This window comes from Protopterus annectens, chromosome 17.part0, assembly GCF_019279795.1.
Source record: "Protopterus annectens isolate FY-2018-M chromosome 17.part0, PAN1.0, whole genome shotgun sequence".
Taxonomy (NCBI): Eukaryota; Metazoa; Chordata; order Ceratodontiformes; family Protopteridae; genus Protopterus; species Protopterus annectens.
Window position 1 is genome coordinate 361,127,358 of NC_056751.1, and position 19,999 is coordinate 361,147,356.

The window sequence follows — 19,999 nt, forward strand, 5'->3', positions numbered from 1 at the left end:
GGTCCCAACCCTTCACCTCTTGGGTGTCTCCGCCCTTCACTGAGTTGATGGCTCTTTTATTTCGAAGGTCGTGGGAGTCACCAGATACCATGGAGCCTGTCCGAAGAAGACCAAACAAATATATTTCTGCACCTCATGATAAGACATTTGTATCTAAACCCAGTCCTGTTGATGCCATGGTGGTTGTGGCAGCCACTAAGAAGGAGATGTCTGAGACCTCTACGTCTGTCCATCCTCCTAACAGAGACTTTAGGATTATGGACAGATTTGGCAAGCACATGTTCAGTTCTACGACATTTGCTGTTCATTCGTTGAACTATCTAACTCATTTTACCAGGCTTCAAAGAGATCTCCTAAAAGAGCTTGGAGATACTTTTCAGGGTGCAGTAGCTGATACAGTAGCTGATAAGATGACATCTCAGCTTGCTACCCTTAATTCCATCATTGACTCTTCCATGCATCTCGTATCTTACGCAGCTGATAGGACGAGTAGGGCAGCGGGTACAGGAATTGCTCTTTGGAGACATTCCTGGATGTGCTTGTGTTCTTTTGTGGAACCTTTCAAGTCATCATTTGTGAATGCCCCGTTTGATGGTTCCTCACTTTTTGGACCTAAAGTTAAAGAGACCCTCACCAGATGTGAACAAGGAAAGACTCTATCTGCCGGAGTCCATTTTTCTACACCTACTAGACCTTATCCCAAAGGTCAACAGAGGTGGAAAATGTGGTTCCGTAAAGCCCAATGAGCCTTTTCGGACACACGAGATGAAACCCTCTCCAGGGGCAGGGGAGGGGCCAATAATGGAAGACGCCATCCACGCGGTAGAGGGAGTCTGCAGAACCAGGGTGACAGGGATCAGTTCGTTGGGAAACCCTATCAGCACTCCTGAAAGGAGGTCCACCTGTCCACCACTATAGGCAGTCGGGGGACGACTATCTTTGTACCTAGGCGCCTGGCTCAAAATCACAAAAGACAGCTGGGTACAAAGTATAGTATCCAGAGGCTATATTATTCCCTTTCCCTCATGCCCAAAACCTTTAAGAAAGATCCCAAACATTCCACTCAGTCTGCGGGGCGTAGCAACAATAGAGATTCAAAAGTTGCTAGAAAAAAAGAGTCATCCAATCAGTCCCGGCAAACCAGAAAGGATCTAGAACTTACTCAAGATTCTTTTTAGTGCCAAAGAAAACAGGGGACTGGAGACGGATTCCAGATCTCAGCAGACTCAACAGATCTGTAGAAAAGACAAAGTTCCGGATTGTCATGCTTCAGTCAATACTCCTGTTCTTGGGGAAGGACAATTGGATGTGCTCAATAGACCTCCAGGATGCATACTACCATATAAAGATGGCCAGGCCATCCAGGATTCATCTGCACTTTCGGCTGGGGGCCAGTCATTACCAGTTTCGAGCCCTGCCCTTTGGTCTCACTACAGCCCCCAGAGTGTTTACCAAATGTATGGCAGTGGAAATGGCTCACTTGAGGCATCAAGGAATCCGGGTGTTTCCATATTTAGACAACTGGCTCCTTACCACACCCAGCAGGCATCATCTTATACAGGCAAGGGACATTACTTTAGACCTCTGCTCTCAACTGGGGATAACTATAAATTCAGAAAAATCTGCCTTATCAACGTCACAGCATACCATCTTTATAGGAGCAGTAACAGTAACATGTCCCTAAAACTTCCTTTGGAAAGAATACTTGCCCTTCAACAACAGATCATGAACATTCTCCCAAAACACAGAGCACCGGCATCTGAGATTCTCAGACTACTGGGCACCATGGGAGTAGCTATTATAGCAATACCTCTAGCGAGGTCGCACATGCACATTCTTCAGTGGCTACTATTCACAAAGTGGACCTTTCAAGAATTAACTATGGATCATCTGGTTCGGATAACCAACTCATGCAAGAAGGATCTTTGATGGTGGCTGACGTCTGAATCAGTAACCATGGGACATCCCTTTATTCTCCCAACTCCAGTTGCAACTGTGACCACTGACACCTCCCTGATTGGGCAGGGGAAACATTATCAGGAACGGACAGCCCAAGGCATATGGCAAGAACACAAGGCTCCCTTGCATATCAACGATGTAGAGATGAGAGCGGTACTCTTAGCATTGCAGTACTTTCAAGACTCTCTTCCTCTGGGTACCATTGCAATCCAGTGGTCTGGTATATAAAAAAACAAGGAGGGTCCAGATCTTATCCCCTATGTTGAGAAACCCTGAGCATATGGCATTGGACAGAGTCCACCCAGCACTTTCTGATAGCAACGCACATCCCAGGGAAATCCAGCATGATAGCGGACAAACTAAGCAGAGCCATTCTGTTGCCACATGAGTGGTATCTCAAGAACGAAGTGGCGGAAATGATCTTCTGCAGATAGGGCCAGCCTTACTGCAATCTCTTTGCAACTCCCACAAATACCAAATGCAGCAACTACTTTGCCCTAATCCCCCTAGTGGGGAGTCCCCGAGGGATGCTCTCATATACGATTGGCCCCCAGGTCTTTTTATGCTTTTCTGCCTTTCCCGCTAATTCCCAAAGTGCTGCAGAAAGCTAGTGCCCTGGGAAGGACAGTTATCTTAATAACCCCCTTTTGGTCTCATCAGATTTGGTTCCCCTTCCTGAAGCCTCATCTTTTGGAAGAGCCCTGGATCCTGGACCCAGAGCCGGATCTTCTGACCCACTTATGAGGAGCTCTTCACCCTTCTCTACAGTCCATCAAACTGACAGTGTGGCTGCTCCAATTCCAAGAATAGCCAGGTTCCAAAATTTGTCAGTGGAAGCTGAACATATACTACTGTCTTCCCATAAGTCCTCAGCTAGAAAGCTTTATCTTAGTAAATGGAGGAGATTTTCTAGCTGGGCCCAGCAAAGCAATGTTGACCCATTCCTTGCTTCGATATCAGATATATTGGAATTTTTGACCAAGCTATTTAATAAAGGGGCCACAGCAGCAACTATTCGAGTTCAACTGGCTGCTAAATCGAATTTCCATGTTGGTGAACTAGGGGACAATGTCATGTCTCATACAATTACGAAAGCCTTTCAAAAGGTGCTATGCATTTGAGGCCCCCTGTTAGATCCCCTACTACTCCATGGAATCTAAATCTTGTTCTGTCAAAGATTATTCTTCCTCCATTTGAACCAGCATCTTCCTGTGAATTTAAATTTCTCTTGTGGAAAACTATTTTCCTAGTGGCTATCACCTCTGCACGCAGAGTTTCAAAATTACAGGCCCTATTGGTAAGGCATCCATATTTGATATTCCACAAGGAATAGAGTTTCACTCAGAACAAACCCTCTTTCCTACCAAAGGTGTGCTCGGAATCCAACTTTAATCAAACCATTGAATTGCCAGTTTTCGTTCCTAATCATACTAATCGATTGGAGTATATGCTTCACAAGCTTGATGTTCACAGACAGCTCCATTTCTATTTAGACAGGACAAAAGACCACAGACAATCTGACCAACTGTTTGTGTCATTTTCAGATTCCAGGAAAGGTGACGCAGTTTCCAAACCTACCTTATCTGACGCAGTTTCCAAACCTACCTTATCTAAGTGGCTTTCAGACTGCATATCCTTTGTTTATAGTTCTGCACATATTCCCTTGGAAAACAAAGTTAGAGCTCATTCAGCTAGAGCTATCTGTGCTTCTGCAGCCTTTTCGGCCAGGCTACCAATAGATTCTATTTGTGCGGCAGCTACATGGTCAAAGCCACATACCTTTATTACTCATTACAAAGTAGACAAGACCTCTAGGGACAGGCTTCCTTTGGTTCTGCTGTCCTTAGGCAGGTACTCCCATGAGCCACCCAAGATTGTGGTGCTGGGGCGCTACCCATCAGTAAGAATGAAGGCGAGATAGAACAACTTCACATAAAGAAGTTACGTACTTACTATAACGTTCCATGTGAGTTGTTCCTCTCACCTTCATTCTTACAACCCACCATCCTACCCCCAACCAGTGTCTGGAAGTTCGAAAGTTGACTCTTTCTGTCTGTTTTGTTTTTTTCTGAGGAGCTTTTTTCCTTTCACTAGTAAATGGAATTATGAGTATGGTGTTGTTACTCTGTGACTATGTTACTAGTTGGCAGCAAACAAGAACTGAGGGAAGTAGAGGAGCATCATGGGATAGGGTTTCAGCCTCAAGCTGTTTGGAGTCCTCGAGCTTTGCAATTTGGCCAACTCAGAGCTGAGGGATCGGCTCCGAACCCATCAGTGAGAATGAAGGCAAGAGGAACAACTTACATGGAACGTGATGGTAAGTACATAACTTCTTTTTTGTGCCCTTGTAATGCTCTGTTTTATCTTTTTTAATAAATAAATAATTCAGGAAAGTTTTCATTACCTTTGGTTCATTTCTGGCTCTTTTTGTACTCAGTTCACTTAGTTTACATTTACTGTTAACTCTGCACCTCATAGCTCTGAAAAGCAGTCTCTGGAATCCTGGTTCTGGCACCATGTCACTCGTCTGGTCAGGATAAAGCAGACAAACATACGTAGGTACTATTCAAGCAGCTTTATTATGTACAAACACATCAGAATTGAGGCTCAATAACTTTAACTTAGGTAAACTTATAAACAAACTAGCTATCACATTCATACATGCTCACTCTCTGGCTGCACTCTCAAAATGGCACTGATGCTAGCACTTGGTTGCTATTTATATGCACGTGCTGTCCTTGAAATGCTTCTTAAAAGTACAACACACACACACTATTCTACAGATGTGTATGTCATTCTTGACATCTGTCACTTAAATAATGAACAGGAAAGGGCCTAGCACACAGCTCTGAGGTACAGACTTGATCATTGGACTCTAGATATAAGTCAATTCACACACTTCAGTATGTTTATATGTCAAGTATGTGATACATTGGCCTAACCACTTGGTGATATAGGTGTTTATGTCCACTTGCGACAGTGTCACAGTAATACTTCAGTGAGGATTTGTATCAAATGCCTTGGCCTGGTCAGGTTCTGCAGGATGATAGTGTTGTCATCAAGCATGCCCTTGTTGACTTTGTTGAGGGAATCTAACAGATGTAATAGACATGGATGTAGCCTGAACAAATCACATGTCTTTCGCACACAGCTGGGATATTACCAGTGTCCATGCAGATAAGGTCCATGATGACATGTTGGTCTACCTCACAGATGAAGGGAGTCAGGATGTGTCTATACATGCTTGCATTATGAGATGCCCCCCCCCCCCCAAGTCAGATGGATGCATGTTGATGTACACGCTTGTATGTAAATATATTTTCTCTGGAGGCTTTGTTGAAGTATGGATCCAACAGTGTCTTGCAGGTCCATTTTTTAGTTATGGTATAAGCAATCTCTGATGTTGTCATGGCCCATTGATTCTGGGTTATTAGCCGAACAGAGTGGACAGATGTATTGCCTTCCTTAGCATAGAAACTGAGTAATGTTTGCATGTATACTCTGGCTGATGGACAGTGGCAACAGGGGATGACATGTGAGACAAACTGTCATCTAGCGGATTGTCTATTTCCTCCAGTTGGGTATGTCTGGTGGCATCCACGTGCACATCTGTGCTTAGGTGTGTATTCCACTTAACATTTCAAATGTATTGCAATAATTGATTTGCGAAAAGATCTACAAATACAACTGTGGTCATTCATCACATTCCACATACTGGTACTATGCACAGTCATGCAATTGTAACAATGTCATGTACTTGCATCAATTGCACAACATATGCCTATATGTGTTTCATGGGCAAGCTGTGTTTGAGCAGCCTGATGCCATGTCAGGACAGATTACAGATCAGTTGTTTGTGGTTCATGAAGAACATTTCCTGACACAAATGCTAATACTCACCCAATGGTGCTGCTGACCCCCTCAATAATCCTTGGTTATTGCAACACAACTGCACATGCAATGAATTCCACACAGTTGCAATTGATTCAAAACGTGATGCATTGTTGTGTATATCACAGCGTAACAACACATGTATGAGACAAGACTTATGTGATCATGTAATCAATATGAATTAATATTGATGTGTATCACAGAGAATTTAATTGGCAAGCCACGGTGGTGCAGCGGTTAGCATTGTCACCTCACAGCAAGAGGTTCTCCTGTTTGATTCTCGGCTGGAGCGTCTTCTGTGTGGAGTCTGCATGTCCTCCCTGCGGTCAAGTGATGTCTAAAGACATGCAGGTAAGTATGTTTGTGAATGGGTGTGCCTTTTTTGAAGGTTGGGAGTTGGGCTGGCAACTCAGCACCATAAAACTCCACTGCCAATCATTAGTGGACCGGAATTCTGCTGTGGCGACCCCTAATTGGGAAAAGCCAAAAGACTTTGTATCACAGATAATTTAATGATGGTATGTGTGACATCCCCACTCTGGGCCAATAATCAAGGAGCCTGAATCCTCACCACTGACACTGGAGAGGGACATTCACTTGGAACAAAAATGGATGCACCCAGTATTTCCAGATGTAGCTGTCTGTATCAAGCACAGTTTCCCTTAAGAGCACATAGGGAACACACTCTGCCTGGGGTCTGGGTTTCTCTCTCTCCAGGTCCCCAATAAGTCTCCCCATTGGTACAGCTGTAGGGTAAAGTCCTCAGCTGAGTGTCCAAGCAAAGTCCTCCACCACCTTCTCTCCGTGAAACCAGTGCTTTGTGTCCTTGCTCCAAGTAACTGACACACACACACTTTGAGATTTGATTTGCAAACACACACACACACACACACACACACACACACACACACACACACACCTAACACATGATGTTAAGTTGTCAATCTCGCCTTCATTCTTGCTGGATGGGTTCGGAGCCGATCCTCGGCTCCGACTCGGCACTTGCTAAGCTCGAGAATCACTTTTACCAGCTCGAGGCAGCCCTATATCCCATGATGCAAGGCGGTAATTACCCAGATCTCGTTTGCCGCTTCGCTCATGAGGTCATCTTTTTTACCAGCTCCTGGTAAGTGAATTTTCATTACTCTTTTCAGAGATTTATCTACCCCAGCTTTTAAAAATCTTTATTCCCTTTTATAGTCGATAATCCTCAATTCACTTAGACCCTATTCCCTTCAGTTTTTCTCGACCCCTTATAATTTTTCTGTTACTCAGGCCTTAGGCCTTCCCCTCCTAACAATTCCTGTCAGGATTTTTTGTTAGGTGTGTCTGTGTTTTTGTTTAATTAAGTGTATTTAAGGACCGAGTGTGTGTGTGATTGTGTTTAACTCAATCATGTCAAAAGACACTAGGGTCTCAGGTTTTAAGAAGTGTGACTCGTGCTGTCAGAAGATGTCTCTGACAGACGGTCACACTTCTTGTATTTATTGCCTGGGACCCCTACACCTGCAGGACTCCTGTGCTATTTGTCATTCTTTCAGCCAGAGAGTCCTGCAGGAGCGTAGAAATAAGTTGATCCTCAGGGGTCTCCTTAAACCTGAGAGCTCCCCGGCTAAGGTCGGTTCCGGGAAGCCCTCTAAGCCACCCAAGACCCAGACTTCGGTGTCCAAGTCTGTGGCCTTGGTTCTGACTCCTCCAGAGTCGATATCGGCTCCGTCTGGAGCCGATCCTTCCTCCTTGGAAGTTTCTGTATCGGCGCCGATCGGCACCGATACCCTGGCTTCGGCATCCGTGTCGGCTCCGGCTGGAGCCGATACCCTAGCTTCGAAGCATGTTTCGGCTCTGGCTGGAGCCGAGACCTCTCTACCTCAGCTTGGAGCCGACAAGCTGTCGGCTCCAACTGGAGCCGAAGGTTCGTCGGCTCCAATGGCTCCATCGAGGAAGAGGTCTAGATCTCCTTCATTGGAGTCTATCCACTCAGCTCCGGCCTCCTCCTTACTTTCGGAACGGAGCCATCGGAGCCGATCGTCAAGGTCTTCCAGACTTTCAGACCACGACTTGGAGAGAGTGGTGAGTAGACTACTAAAATCACAGGCATTGGCCCAGATGCTCCATAGCCCGTCTCAGCAGACGATCGCTATTCCACACCCTCCTGAGATTCCTCCTTCGACTCTCCTTCAGAGCTCGGAGCCGGAGATTATTGGTACCGTGACTGTTGCGGCTTCGGAGCCGATTCCACACCTTTCGGCTCCATCGTCTTCGACTCCTATCTCCTCCTCGAGACCTTCCTTGGAGGGATCCGGTCATCGGGTTTCCCTGGTCGGTTCCGAGGGGGCGAGTGGCATCGGACCCTTGTCCGACCCCGCTCTCCCTCTCGGGGCTTCGGCCTTGGTGAGCTCGGCGCCAACATCTGCTTCGGAGCCTTTCCTTTCGGTGGGGCAGGGAGTCCTTGTTTCTTCGGAGCGGGGTCTCTCTGCCCTCCCTGGGAGGGGAGCCTTCAAGGTGATGAGGAGTGTGCTAGCCCCCGAGCTTAATTAACAGTCGGTTACTTTAGCTCCTCCCTCTACAGTGCCTGTAGATGTCTCTTCCCACTCTCTTGCTCCCGAACCCGGAGATCCATCGCCCCAGGTTTCCCCACTGGGAAGAACTTCCTCTTCCGAGGTTTCTCCTGATCCTTCAGGAGAGCCCCCGCGTAAGAGGACCTGCAAGAGGAAGCACTTAGACTCCCCTGAGTCTACGACATCAGATACCAACTTAGATGAGTCAGAGGGGTCCCCAAGATCCCCCTCTGAGGATGTCTCCTTTTCAGACATCTTAGAACTCCTAAAACAGAGGGGAAACTGGCCCTCCATTAATCCCTCCGAGGATGAGTCGGTATACCTGGAGGCTTTTGGATCTCGACCTTCCACCTCCTGGGTGTCTCCGCCTTTCGACCCCCTCATGGACGTGATAGCTCGAAAGGTATGGGCATCTCCTGATTCTGTGGAACCAGTCCCCAGGAGGCCTTCTAAATTTATCACGGCCCCCACTGAGAAACAGTTTCTTACGAAAGGTGTTCCAGTTGATGCCATGGTGGTGGCAGCCGCCACCAAAAAGGAACTTGCAGATCCTTCCGTACCAGTCCATCCTCCTAACAAGGAGTCTAGGACCATGGACAGGTATGGTAAGCGGATGTTTTCCTCAGCGACCTTTGCTATGCGTTCGCTGAATTATTTATGTCACTTCACCCAACTTCAAAGAGACATCCTGAAAGAATTGGGTGAGGTAGTACAGGATCCGTCAGCTGCTGGGGCTCAGGAGAAGATTGCCTCTCAGCTTGGAATCCTAAATTCCATTACTAACTCCTCCATGCGGCTCATTTCTTATGCAGCCGATGGGGCGAGTAGAGCCGCGGGAACAGGAGTGGCTCTTAGACGTCAGTCCTGGATGCGGCTTTGCAATTTTGCAGACCCCTTTAAGGCGTCCTTCACAAATTCTCCCTTTGATGGCACTACTTTGTTTGGGCCTCAGGTGAAGGACACATTAACCAGGTGCGAACAAGACGGCAAGACTCTTTCTGCCGTAGGAGTCCGTTTCTCCACCCCCTCTAGACCTTACCCCAAAGGTCAGAAGGGAGGGAAAATGTGGTTCCGGAAATCTCAGGGAGTCATGCCTGGACGACGTGGTCAATTTACCCCAGAGGCAGAGGAGGTAATAACAGACGCCGCCCTAGGGGCAGAGGAGGTCCGCAGAACCAGGGCAGCAGAGAGCCTCTCTCTGACAAGCCCTTCAAGCATCCCTGAGGTGTTGCCCGACTGCCCACCCTTGGAGGCAGTCGGGGGGAGATTGTCACTGTACCCAGAAGCCTGGCTTTCCTCTCTCAAGACAGATGGGTACAGTCGATCATATCCGAGGGTTACAAAATCCCCTTCGAGGAAAGCCCTTCCCTCAAAAGGTTCCCTTCCAGACGTTCCACCGGTCTAAGGGAGATTGCGGCTAGAGGTATCAAAGCTTCTAAGAAAAGGGCCATCCAACCAGTTCCAACAGATCAATTAGAATCGGAATCTACTCAAGGTTCTTTTGGTTCCCAAAAGACGGAGACTGGAGACCAATATTAGACCTCAGCAGACTGAACAAGTTTGTCAAAAAGACAAGATTTCGGATGGTCACACTTCAATCGATTTTACCCTTCATGGGCAAAAACAACTGGATGTGCTCCATAGACCTTCAGGATGCGTACTATCACATAAAAATCCACAGACGCTCCAGAAGGTTCCTCCGCTTTCGGCTGGGGACCAGTCATTTTCAATTCAGAGCCCTGCCCTTTGGTCTCACTACAGCCCCCAGAGTGTTCACCAAATGCATGGCAGTGGTCACGGCTCACATGAGACGTCAAGGATTCCAGGTGTTTCCGTATCTAGACGACTGGCTCCTATCAGCCACCACCAGGCATCAACTTCTCCAAGACAGAGATTATACTCTGCGTCTCTGCGGTCAATTAGGAATTTCAATCAACTTCCAAAAGTCTTCCTTATCGCCCTGCCAATCTATTGTCTTTATAGGCGCAAATCTAGACACTACTCGGATGTCAGCAAACCTTACAAGTCAAAGAATCCTAGATATCCAAAACCACGTTCGGATCATCCTATCCAGCAAAAGGGTACAAGCCAGGTTGGTCCTGAAAGTGCTGGGCCTCATGGCAGCTGCCATCACACTTCTCCCTCTGGCCTGTTTTTACATGCGCCTCTTACAATGGATGTTGTTCACTCAATGGTCCTACCAGCAGCTCCCCATGCGTCACAAGATCCTGGTGACACAAACCTGCAAGAGCCATCTATCCTGGTGGACTTCTTCTCCCTAGTCCATCAGGGCAGACCGTTTGTCCTTCCGGCCCCGGTAGCCACGGTCACTTCGGATGCCTCCCTGATCGGGTGGGGGGGCATTATCAGGGCAGGATGGTTCATGGCACGTGGCAACCGTTCGAATACCACCTGCACATAAATGTCCTAGAGATGAGAGCAGTGCTTTTAACGTTGCAAGCCCTCAACGACTTTCTTCCCTTAGGAACTATTGCAGTTCACACGGACAACATGTCCGTGGTGTGGTACATCAACAAGCAGGGCGGAACCAAGTCCTATCCCTTGTGTCGAGAAGCTCTCAGACTTTGGCAATGGGCGATCTCCTCTCATCGGTTTCTGGTAGCAACGCATATCCCCGGGAGAACCAACATAATAGCGGACAGATTGAGCAGAGCTATTCTCATGCCTCATGAGTGGTCTCTCAAACTTTCCATAGTGGAGGAGATTTTTCAGAAGTGGGGCCGCCCATGCTGCGATCTTTTTGCTACTCCCCAAAACAGCAAATGCCCACACTTCTTCTCTCTCTTTCCACTTCCGGACCATCCCCCCAGAGACGCTCTTACCCAAGATTGGCCCCGGGGACTTCTTTATGCCTTTCCCCCCTTTCCGCTGATACCTCAAGTACTCCAGAAAGCTACCGTCTTGAGAGCCAAAATGATTCTCATTGCCCCTTACTGGCCTCGACAAATTTGGTTCCCATTCCTTCATCGCCATCTCATGGTGCAGCCTTGGCATCTGGATCCAATTCCAGATCTTCTGACCCACCAGTCGGGTCAACTGCACCAATCAATTTGTTCCCTCAACTTGACTGCTTGGTTGCTCCACTTCCTTCATTAGCCAGGCTTCCTATTATCTCTAACCCCGTTAGAGGTATAATAGTAGCTTCTCTAAAGTCCTCTACCAGGAGGATTTACTCTAGTAAGTGGAAACGTTTCTCTTTTTGGGCAAAGTCTAAGAACCTAGGTCCTTTTACTGCCCCTATTCAATCGGTCTTGGACTTTCTTGCTGAAATTTTTCGCTCCGGTTCTTCTGCTTCCACAGTTAAGGTCCAGTTGGCAGCAATTTCTAATTTCCATGTCGGATTTGCAGACCACAATATCATGTCTCACAAACTTTGTAAAGCTTTTCTCAAAGGGGTGTTCCTTCTTAAGCCCCCTGTTAGAGATCCTCCACCACAGTGGGACCTAAATTTAGTGCTGGCATCCTTGATACTTCCCCCTTTCGAACCGGCTGCTACATGCTCATTAAAATGTCTCTCTTGGAAGACTCTCTTTCTAGTTGCTATTACTTTGGCTAGGAGAGTGCCAGAACTACATGCCCTCTGTGTTCGTCCCCCTTACTTGGTCTTCCACAAGGATAGAGTGTCCTTAAGAACCAATCCATCCTTTTTGCCCAAGGTTGCTTCTAAAACAAATTTAAATCATTCCTTTGACCTTCCTGTATTTTTTCCCAATTATTCTAACAGGGCAGAACAAAAACTGCATTGCCTAGATGTTCATCGCCAACTCAGATATTATTTGGACAGAACAAAGCAATTTAGGAAATCTGATCAGCTTTTTCTTTCCTATGCTGAAAATAGGAAAGGTCTTCCTGTTTCTAAAGTAACCTTATCCAGATGGCTATCGTCCATCATTTATGACATTTATCAGCTGAGGGGCAAACAGCTCATCTCAAAACCTAAAGCGCATTCTACTAGAGGTCTAGCCACATCGACAGCTTTTCAGGCTAGACTACCCTTGGACACTATTTGTGCAGCAGCCGCTTGGGCCACTCCTCATACCTTTGTTTCTCATTACAAATTGGATTTGGCCTCCAGGGACAGGGCAAGTTTTGGTTCCACAGTTCTCAAGAGTCTGTTCCATTGAGCCACCCAGGATAGGGGTGCTAGGGACGCGGTCCCATCCAGCAAGAATGAAGGTGAGATTGACAACTTAACATTTAGAAGTTATGTACCTACCATAACGTTCCATGTTAGTTGTCTTCTCTCGCCTTCTTTCTTGCGTCCCTCCCTCCTGTCCCCCTAGCCTGGACAGACCTTGTTTTTCCCCTTCTCGGGGAGATTGTTCTCCCTCGGACACCAGTTAGCTTAGGATCCCTGTTAACTGGTTCCTCTTACAGTCTTCTAGGCTAATTATTCTGCTTTCCTTGTAGAAAGATTGCAGGCAGTTTTCCTCTAGATACCAAACGAGATCTGGGTAATTACCGCCTTGCATCATGGGATATAGGGCTGCCTCGAGCTGGTAAAAGTGATTCTCAAGCTTAGCAAGTGCCGAGTCAGAGCCGAGGATCAGCTCCGAACCCTTCCAGCAAGAAAGAAGGCGAGAGAAACAACTAACATGGAACATTATGGTAGGTACATAACTTCTAATTTACTAATTATGTCTCCGTCTGCCAAGACTATAAGGTTGTTACTGTCACCAGACACTCCCAAGCCAGCTACTCTAAGGCTGTTATAAAGATATCCAATTATACTGAGTGAAATTAATATTAATACAAATGGTAGTTTGACCAATGCAGTAAGGCTTTCAGGAGTGGCCACAGCGTCACCAAAGAGATATGAGTACTCTCAAAGGTTAAAATGTTCTCTAAATGACTAGCCACAATGAAAAGGTTAAATATATTTAATAACAAATAATAAAAGAACATGAAAATACTAAATATCTATTTACAGTAAACATCAGAGTTTCAACCACGGGCAATATTAAAATAACACAGATGAATAGATTCACACAGATACAGAAAACAGTACTTAACTAATTTCACTATATTTTTCTGACTAATCTACAGAGTTAGTATTCTCTGGTCACTTACTAGAGCAAGGCAAGATGAAGTAGGTGAGCGATCCTTCTATGTCAGGTTCCAAGAAACAGACTGCCCTGACACTTCTGTCACACCTGATATTAAAACATAATTTCTGTATAGAATGACATCACATACATCTGATCATCTGACTTCTGGTTCCTATGCAACTCCCCATTGCTAGACACTGCCAAGATTTAGCACCTGCATGTCAATAATATACACACAAGAGCATTGCTCAGATCTGTTGCAGCTTCTGAAAGCTATAAAACAATTACAAACTTTTACTCTTCCTATAGAGACTAACAAACCATGCATCTTACAGACATTGCGTCTCTGGCTTCATTCAAAACTGAGATAACATCTTTTTAGCCTAGGCCCAGTAATTTAATTTCTTACTATTTTCCAAAATTAGCTGGAGTTGACCTTAACATCTTCTCTTCCAGTATCCTCTGTTAACATATGTATATATATATATATATATATATATATATATATATATATATATAGGTTTACTATCAAAATTTCGAACCGTACTCCGTCGACTGTACTATCGTCGAACACGGAAGTTCGAAAACGGTAATATCGATTTCAAAAAAAACAATCTAGAAACGGGTTTTAACATGGGTCGAGGTAGGGGAAATGTTTGTAGTTTGGAATAATACTGAACACCTACCTCGACCCATGTTAAAACCCGTTCCTAGATTGTTTTTTTGACATCGATATTACCGTTTTTGAACTTCCGTGTTCGATGATAGTACAATCGACGGAGTATGGTTCGAAATTTTGATAGTAAACCATATATATATATATATATATATATATATATACATATATATATATATATATATATATAAAATTCAGTTGAAGTGCAGTCAGGACCCATTGTTGGTGCATTTTTAACACATGCAACTTTACAAATCAATTTTCAACACAAGCATCTGTAACAATCAGTTTGATATTAAAATGACATATAATTCGTTACTAAATTCCAGCTAGCTGTGTTGGCATAGGTTAGACATCCACTGTCCTACTTCTCCTGGCATAGCTGGCAATGCCTCATATCATCAAAGTATATAGACACTTGCACACCTATGCCATACTGTAGTTGTCACTGTCATGATGGAAAGGGAACTGTGTTGACAGTTGATCTGCTCCACTACAACAACATATATCGTAGTATGCCAACAATATACATACAGGTGTATCCTACCATGTCACTCACATCACTCAGTAAGTACTGTTATGACTCTGTCATAGTTCATGTTGGGGTGAATTACTTGATATATACTTCTCTGCACTATATGAAGAGACACATGACTGAACTCTCAGATTATGTGTCCCAGGCAGGTATGACCCTAGCCCTGAGCAGCATTCTACCTTCATTCAGGATGATGTCACAATATAAACAAAAAATGATTGACTTTAACAATTGGCTTGGCTTGGCTTTTGGTGTCGGTCCACAGGTATCCAGTATCTCTCAACCTGGGATGATATGGTTAACAGACCATGTTGCTTTGCCAGAGATGGTCTTTACCTGTGTCCTCTAGGCTGCTGGATACTGGCAAAGTTGCTTAGCTCCCCCATAGTCCTCCTTTTAGACAATGTCAAAGCAACAAAAGTTCTGACTTAACAAAATCCACTGGAGGCAAACTCAGAGTTCTGCTGCTTAATGCTAGGAGTCTAAACATGAAACTACACTGAAGAAAAATGCAAACCTGCTACCTGACAGATTTGGAGCAAACTTCACTCCCCTGGCCCCACCAGCCACACCCAAAGCATACCTGACACCAGCCCTCTGTCTAGTATCTCTAGAGATCATATCATATCTGTGCTCTCCAAGGCTAAAAAGATGGCCTCATTGGCACTAGATAACATTCCAAGTTGCTTACTAAGCAGTCTGAAACAGGACCTAGTGGACCCATTCAGCATCATCTTTAACCATAGCCTGAGAACTGGCTTTATTCCAGTGGAGTGGAAAACAGCAACAGTAATCCACTTGCACAAAGGAGGGTCATCAACCACCCTGGGAACTATAGGCCCATAAGTCTAACCAGTCTTACCTGCAAGGCCATGGAAAGAATCATCATGAACATTATCAGCAAGGACATAGGTGACCTTCAAACTCCCAACCCAGTTTGTCATCATGCTTCTTTTGAGAAAGTCACCAAAGCCCTGGATGAAGGTAAGACAGTGCATACCACCTATCTTGATCTGGCCAAGACTTTTGACACAATTCCCCACTCAGGTATCATTGAGAAACTCTCCTAGCTGGGGATTAACCCTTATGTTACTAGATGGGTAACCAACTGGCTCACCGACAGAACACATACTGTCAAAGCTGGTGACTCAACATCTACCAGTAGAACAGTCTCCAGTGGTGTACCACAAGGACTGTGCTGGGCCCTTTACTGCTCAGAATATATTTCCTGGAAGTCCAGGCTAAAGTAGATAGCCTTTGGCTTACCAGGTTTGCTGATGGTTGCAAATTTTGTGTAATCATTGAGTCCCCCAGTGATGTTGACATATTATAGGAGGGGTCTAACACAGACAAACGATTGGTGCCAAAGCCACATTCTAAAACTAAATGCAAAAATGTGCCATTATTATTATTATTGCCTTTGGCAAAGTGTAATTCCCCACTAACTACATTATTGACAGCACCCCCCAAGCTCAAACCCAGTGGTGCAAAACCTGGGAAAACAGGTAGGCAGCAGTCTGAACTTCAACCACAAAGTTTCCACAGTGGTAAGGAAAGCGTTCTATCTATGCACCTCATAAGTAATGGCATCGTATCCAGGTCTGAGGATGTTAAAACACCACTGTACTCTACCCTAATCAGACCACTAATAGAGTACAATGTTCCCTTTTGCATGTACCTCACCAGACATCTACAGCAGCTGGAGAGACCAAAGGGATTTCTCACCAAGAAAATGCAGGACCTCCAAAATATATCATGATGTACTTGAATAGACTGAAAGCCACATCACTGTACTCTGCATTGTGTAGTCTGCTGAGAGGTGACTTGTGCCTGGCCTACAGGGCAGTCTCTGACCCTGTCCTGATGGAAATGCTACACATCACAAATCTAATAACACAAGAGTCACTTGCTCTAGGGATGTTAACCTAGTCTGTGACATTAACAAAACATGCTTGAGAGACAGATATAGCCGCTGACATCCGTAGAATCTGGTGAGAGAAAGATGGTAATAGCTATATCCAACATGCTAGTGTAATGTCAGCCAAGTGAAGAAACACACACAAATACACACACCAGTTGGCTGTAGTGAGAACAGAACCCCTGCCTATCTAAGTACACTGACTAGATACTTCAGTATTTAATAGAAGCGTCAAAGCAGAAGAATGAATTGGAGAGTGTCAGACAACAATTTATAAGTGATGACATCAGCAGTGCCTGGTGAGAAGATGGTAATAGCAGTGTCGACATGCTGGTTTGAAATGCTCTCTTTAATGTCAACCAAGTGAACAAACACAGACACAGACACACACACACACACAGACACACACACACACACACACATAAACACACCAGTTGGTTGCATTGAGAACAGAACCCCTACCTAACTATGCTGACTAGAGACTTCAGTATTTAACACAAGTGCCACAGCAAAAGTTTGACTTAGAGAGTGTTGGACAACACTTTATAAGTGATGACATCAGCAGTGTCTGGTGAGAAGAAGATGGTAATAGCATTGTCGACATGCTGGTGTAAAATGCTCTCTTTAATGTCATCCAAGTGAACACACACACACACACACCCACCAACCAGATGACTGCAGTGAGAACAGAACCCCTACATATCTGAGTACACAGATTAGAGAATGCAATACTTAATGCAAGCACCATGTCACAAGTCTAACTTTTACGAGGCTGCAGGACATTTTATAGTGGATGACATCATCATTGGATGCTTGAGAGAAGATGTTGGGAGGTATGAATGAAATGGATGTGTAGGCATGTACAACTGTCAAAATACTGGTACTCCATGGGATTGCATCTGAATGAAATGGTTGTGTAGGCATATACAACTGTCAAAATACTGGTACTCCATGGGATTGCAATAATGAGTGCAGGATTCACAGTTATGCTGTTCTGACTGACGGACATACACACACACGCACACGCAAGCCGTACACGTTGACTGCAGTGAGATTAGAACCCCTACCTAAGTACACAGACTACAGAACTCAGTACTTAACACAAGCACCACTGCCCAAGTCTTTCATTTACAAGGCTGCAGGACAATTTATCATGGATGACATCATTACTGGATGTTTGAGAGAAGATGTTGGGAAGCCTGTCTGAAATGGATAGCTAGCCATGTACAACTTGTCAAGATTTTGAGGCTCTGCATGTTACCAGATCAATGAATGTGCAAAGTGTGGCATTTGCTATTGTGTTTCCACTGTGCAAGTATACCTTAAAAAGACAGATTTACAAACTATATGCAAATGGCTGTCCGCATTACTACAAGTATTGAAAAATCTGAATGTGTATTGTCAGTATAAAGATGTCCATGGTATATAAGCAAGCATTTTTATTTATTCATGTAGTGTAATTGATATATTTGTGAACAAGTACTAATAGACCAAGTTTCAAGTACATGGGTGTAGATAAAAGGCTACTGTGTAAATATGTGTTCTTTCCTTAAAAAGTGCCTTCCCTTTGTGTTTTTGCATGTACTTTTATGGGATGAAGACCAAATGGACAGTAAACATAATTAATACAAGCTAAGAGGTACATTCCATAGTGTATGCGCATATGAGGTGCATATTTATACTGCTTTCTCCATTGCACAGTTAAGGGGTCAGCAAACATGGGCCTGTGCTTCTTTGCTAAAATTATGAGAGTTCTATTGGTTTGCTTACCTCAGCACAAACACATTAAGTGGAGTTACATGGCAGTCAGCAGTGTGAATAATACTGAGGGTAAGAAACACAGCTGCTGCTTAGCTGACTCTGTGGCAGCAGGTGTAAATGCATTGACAGATTTCTTTTGTAGCCCAGATGATAAAGGGATCAAATCCAGGTGTATCCCATAGTTTTAAATATGCATTGATAATGCAATGAAATAATTCTTTATTCTACATTCACTGTATGTTACCTTAGGGCAGAGTGTTTAAGCAACATTGCGTGGTGGTCACTGCACCATTGAAGAGCCATTCACCATCGCTGGGCATTGGTGCATGATGTCAAACTCTGTGCAAACACAGAGGACAAAAAGTGAAGGTCTTCATTATTTTTTTTATACTTGTGTGTGCGTTGTGTGATTCTATTTTTTGACTAGATTAAGGGTTTTAAAATTAAGTAGATAGAAAAATGGTGAAATGTGGGCAAGCAGGAGGAAGAACAAAGGGAAAGCAATACAGAAATGTGCAGGAGAGAGGTAGGGAAGAACCATAGCTATCCACTTCTTCAACACTGTAAAATGAAAATATGCACAGAATATTAGCTGAATTTCAACAAAGAGGGGTGACAACAATTAAGTCATGTTGTAGAGCCAGAGGGACCAAATCAAGTGTGTCACGAAGACACATGTGCAAAGTGGAGAGATAGATATGAAGCAATATTTCTTTTGTGGAACAGGTTCCCTTTTTTACTTCAGTAAGAGAAGAATGCTGGGTAAGTGACATAGGTATTTCTAGGTCAGGTAAGTAGTGTAGGTGAGGAAACAGATGCAAACAAACAGGACAAACAAGACACAGGGATGGTGAGGGATATGACAGGTTCGGGAACAGCAGGTGCCTGTGCCCATCATACATTGGGACAGTGAGAATCTAGTCCTCACCCACAGGACTCTCATCACTTTCACCTTACTCTGGTGGCTCTTGGAGTGCTTGATGTATTCTCCTCCAGAACATAAAAGAGAGCATCCTCACCATCCAGTGTAGTACATGACCATATGGTGCTGTGCATGACCATATGCACCAAGCCTATCAATTCCTGGTAGGTGATAAAATACCCACCTTTGTCAGTACTCCCAGAGGATAGCACATCACCAGCTGCTGAGGTAGTGCTACCTGATGTGAAGGGCCTAGGTAGTGGAGGCAGTGCTGCCAAGTTGGATCCCAGATCTGCTGGTCATAGGTCATCAGGAACTGATGGAGCAGGGTCAGGCCAAGCCATGGGGGGGGGGGGGGTGGCCTACCTGTCTATGCTGTAAAGCATTTTGTGATTGTCAGAGTTGGATGACATGGAAACATTTTGACGACATATAGAAAAATAAAAAAGAGAGATAAGGGTTGTGGTAAGAGGAAAAATATATAATTAGTACCATTTTATGTGACATACAATGCATTATCACAATAAACTACTTTAGCTCTTATTTTACTTTTAAGTATATTTCTAAACAACTACAAACTATAAGTAAGGACTGCTCAGAGTAATCCTTACAATGTGCATGTACTGCACACATGCTTGGTTTAATTATACAGATTAAGTTAACAGCAGGGCATTTGTGCCACGTTTGTTGAAATTAAATTAGGTAATATT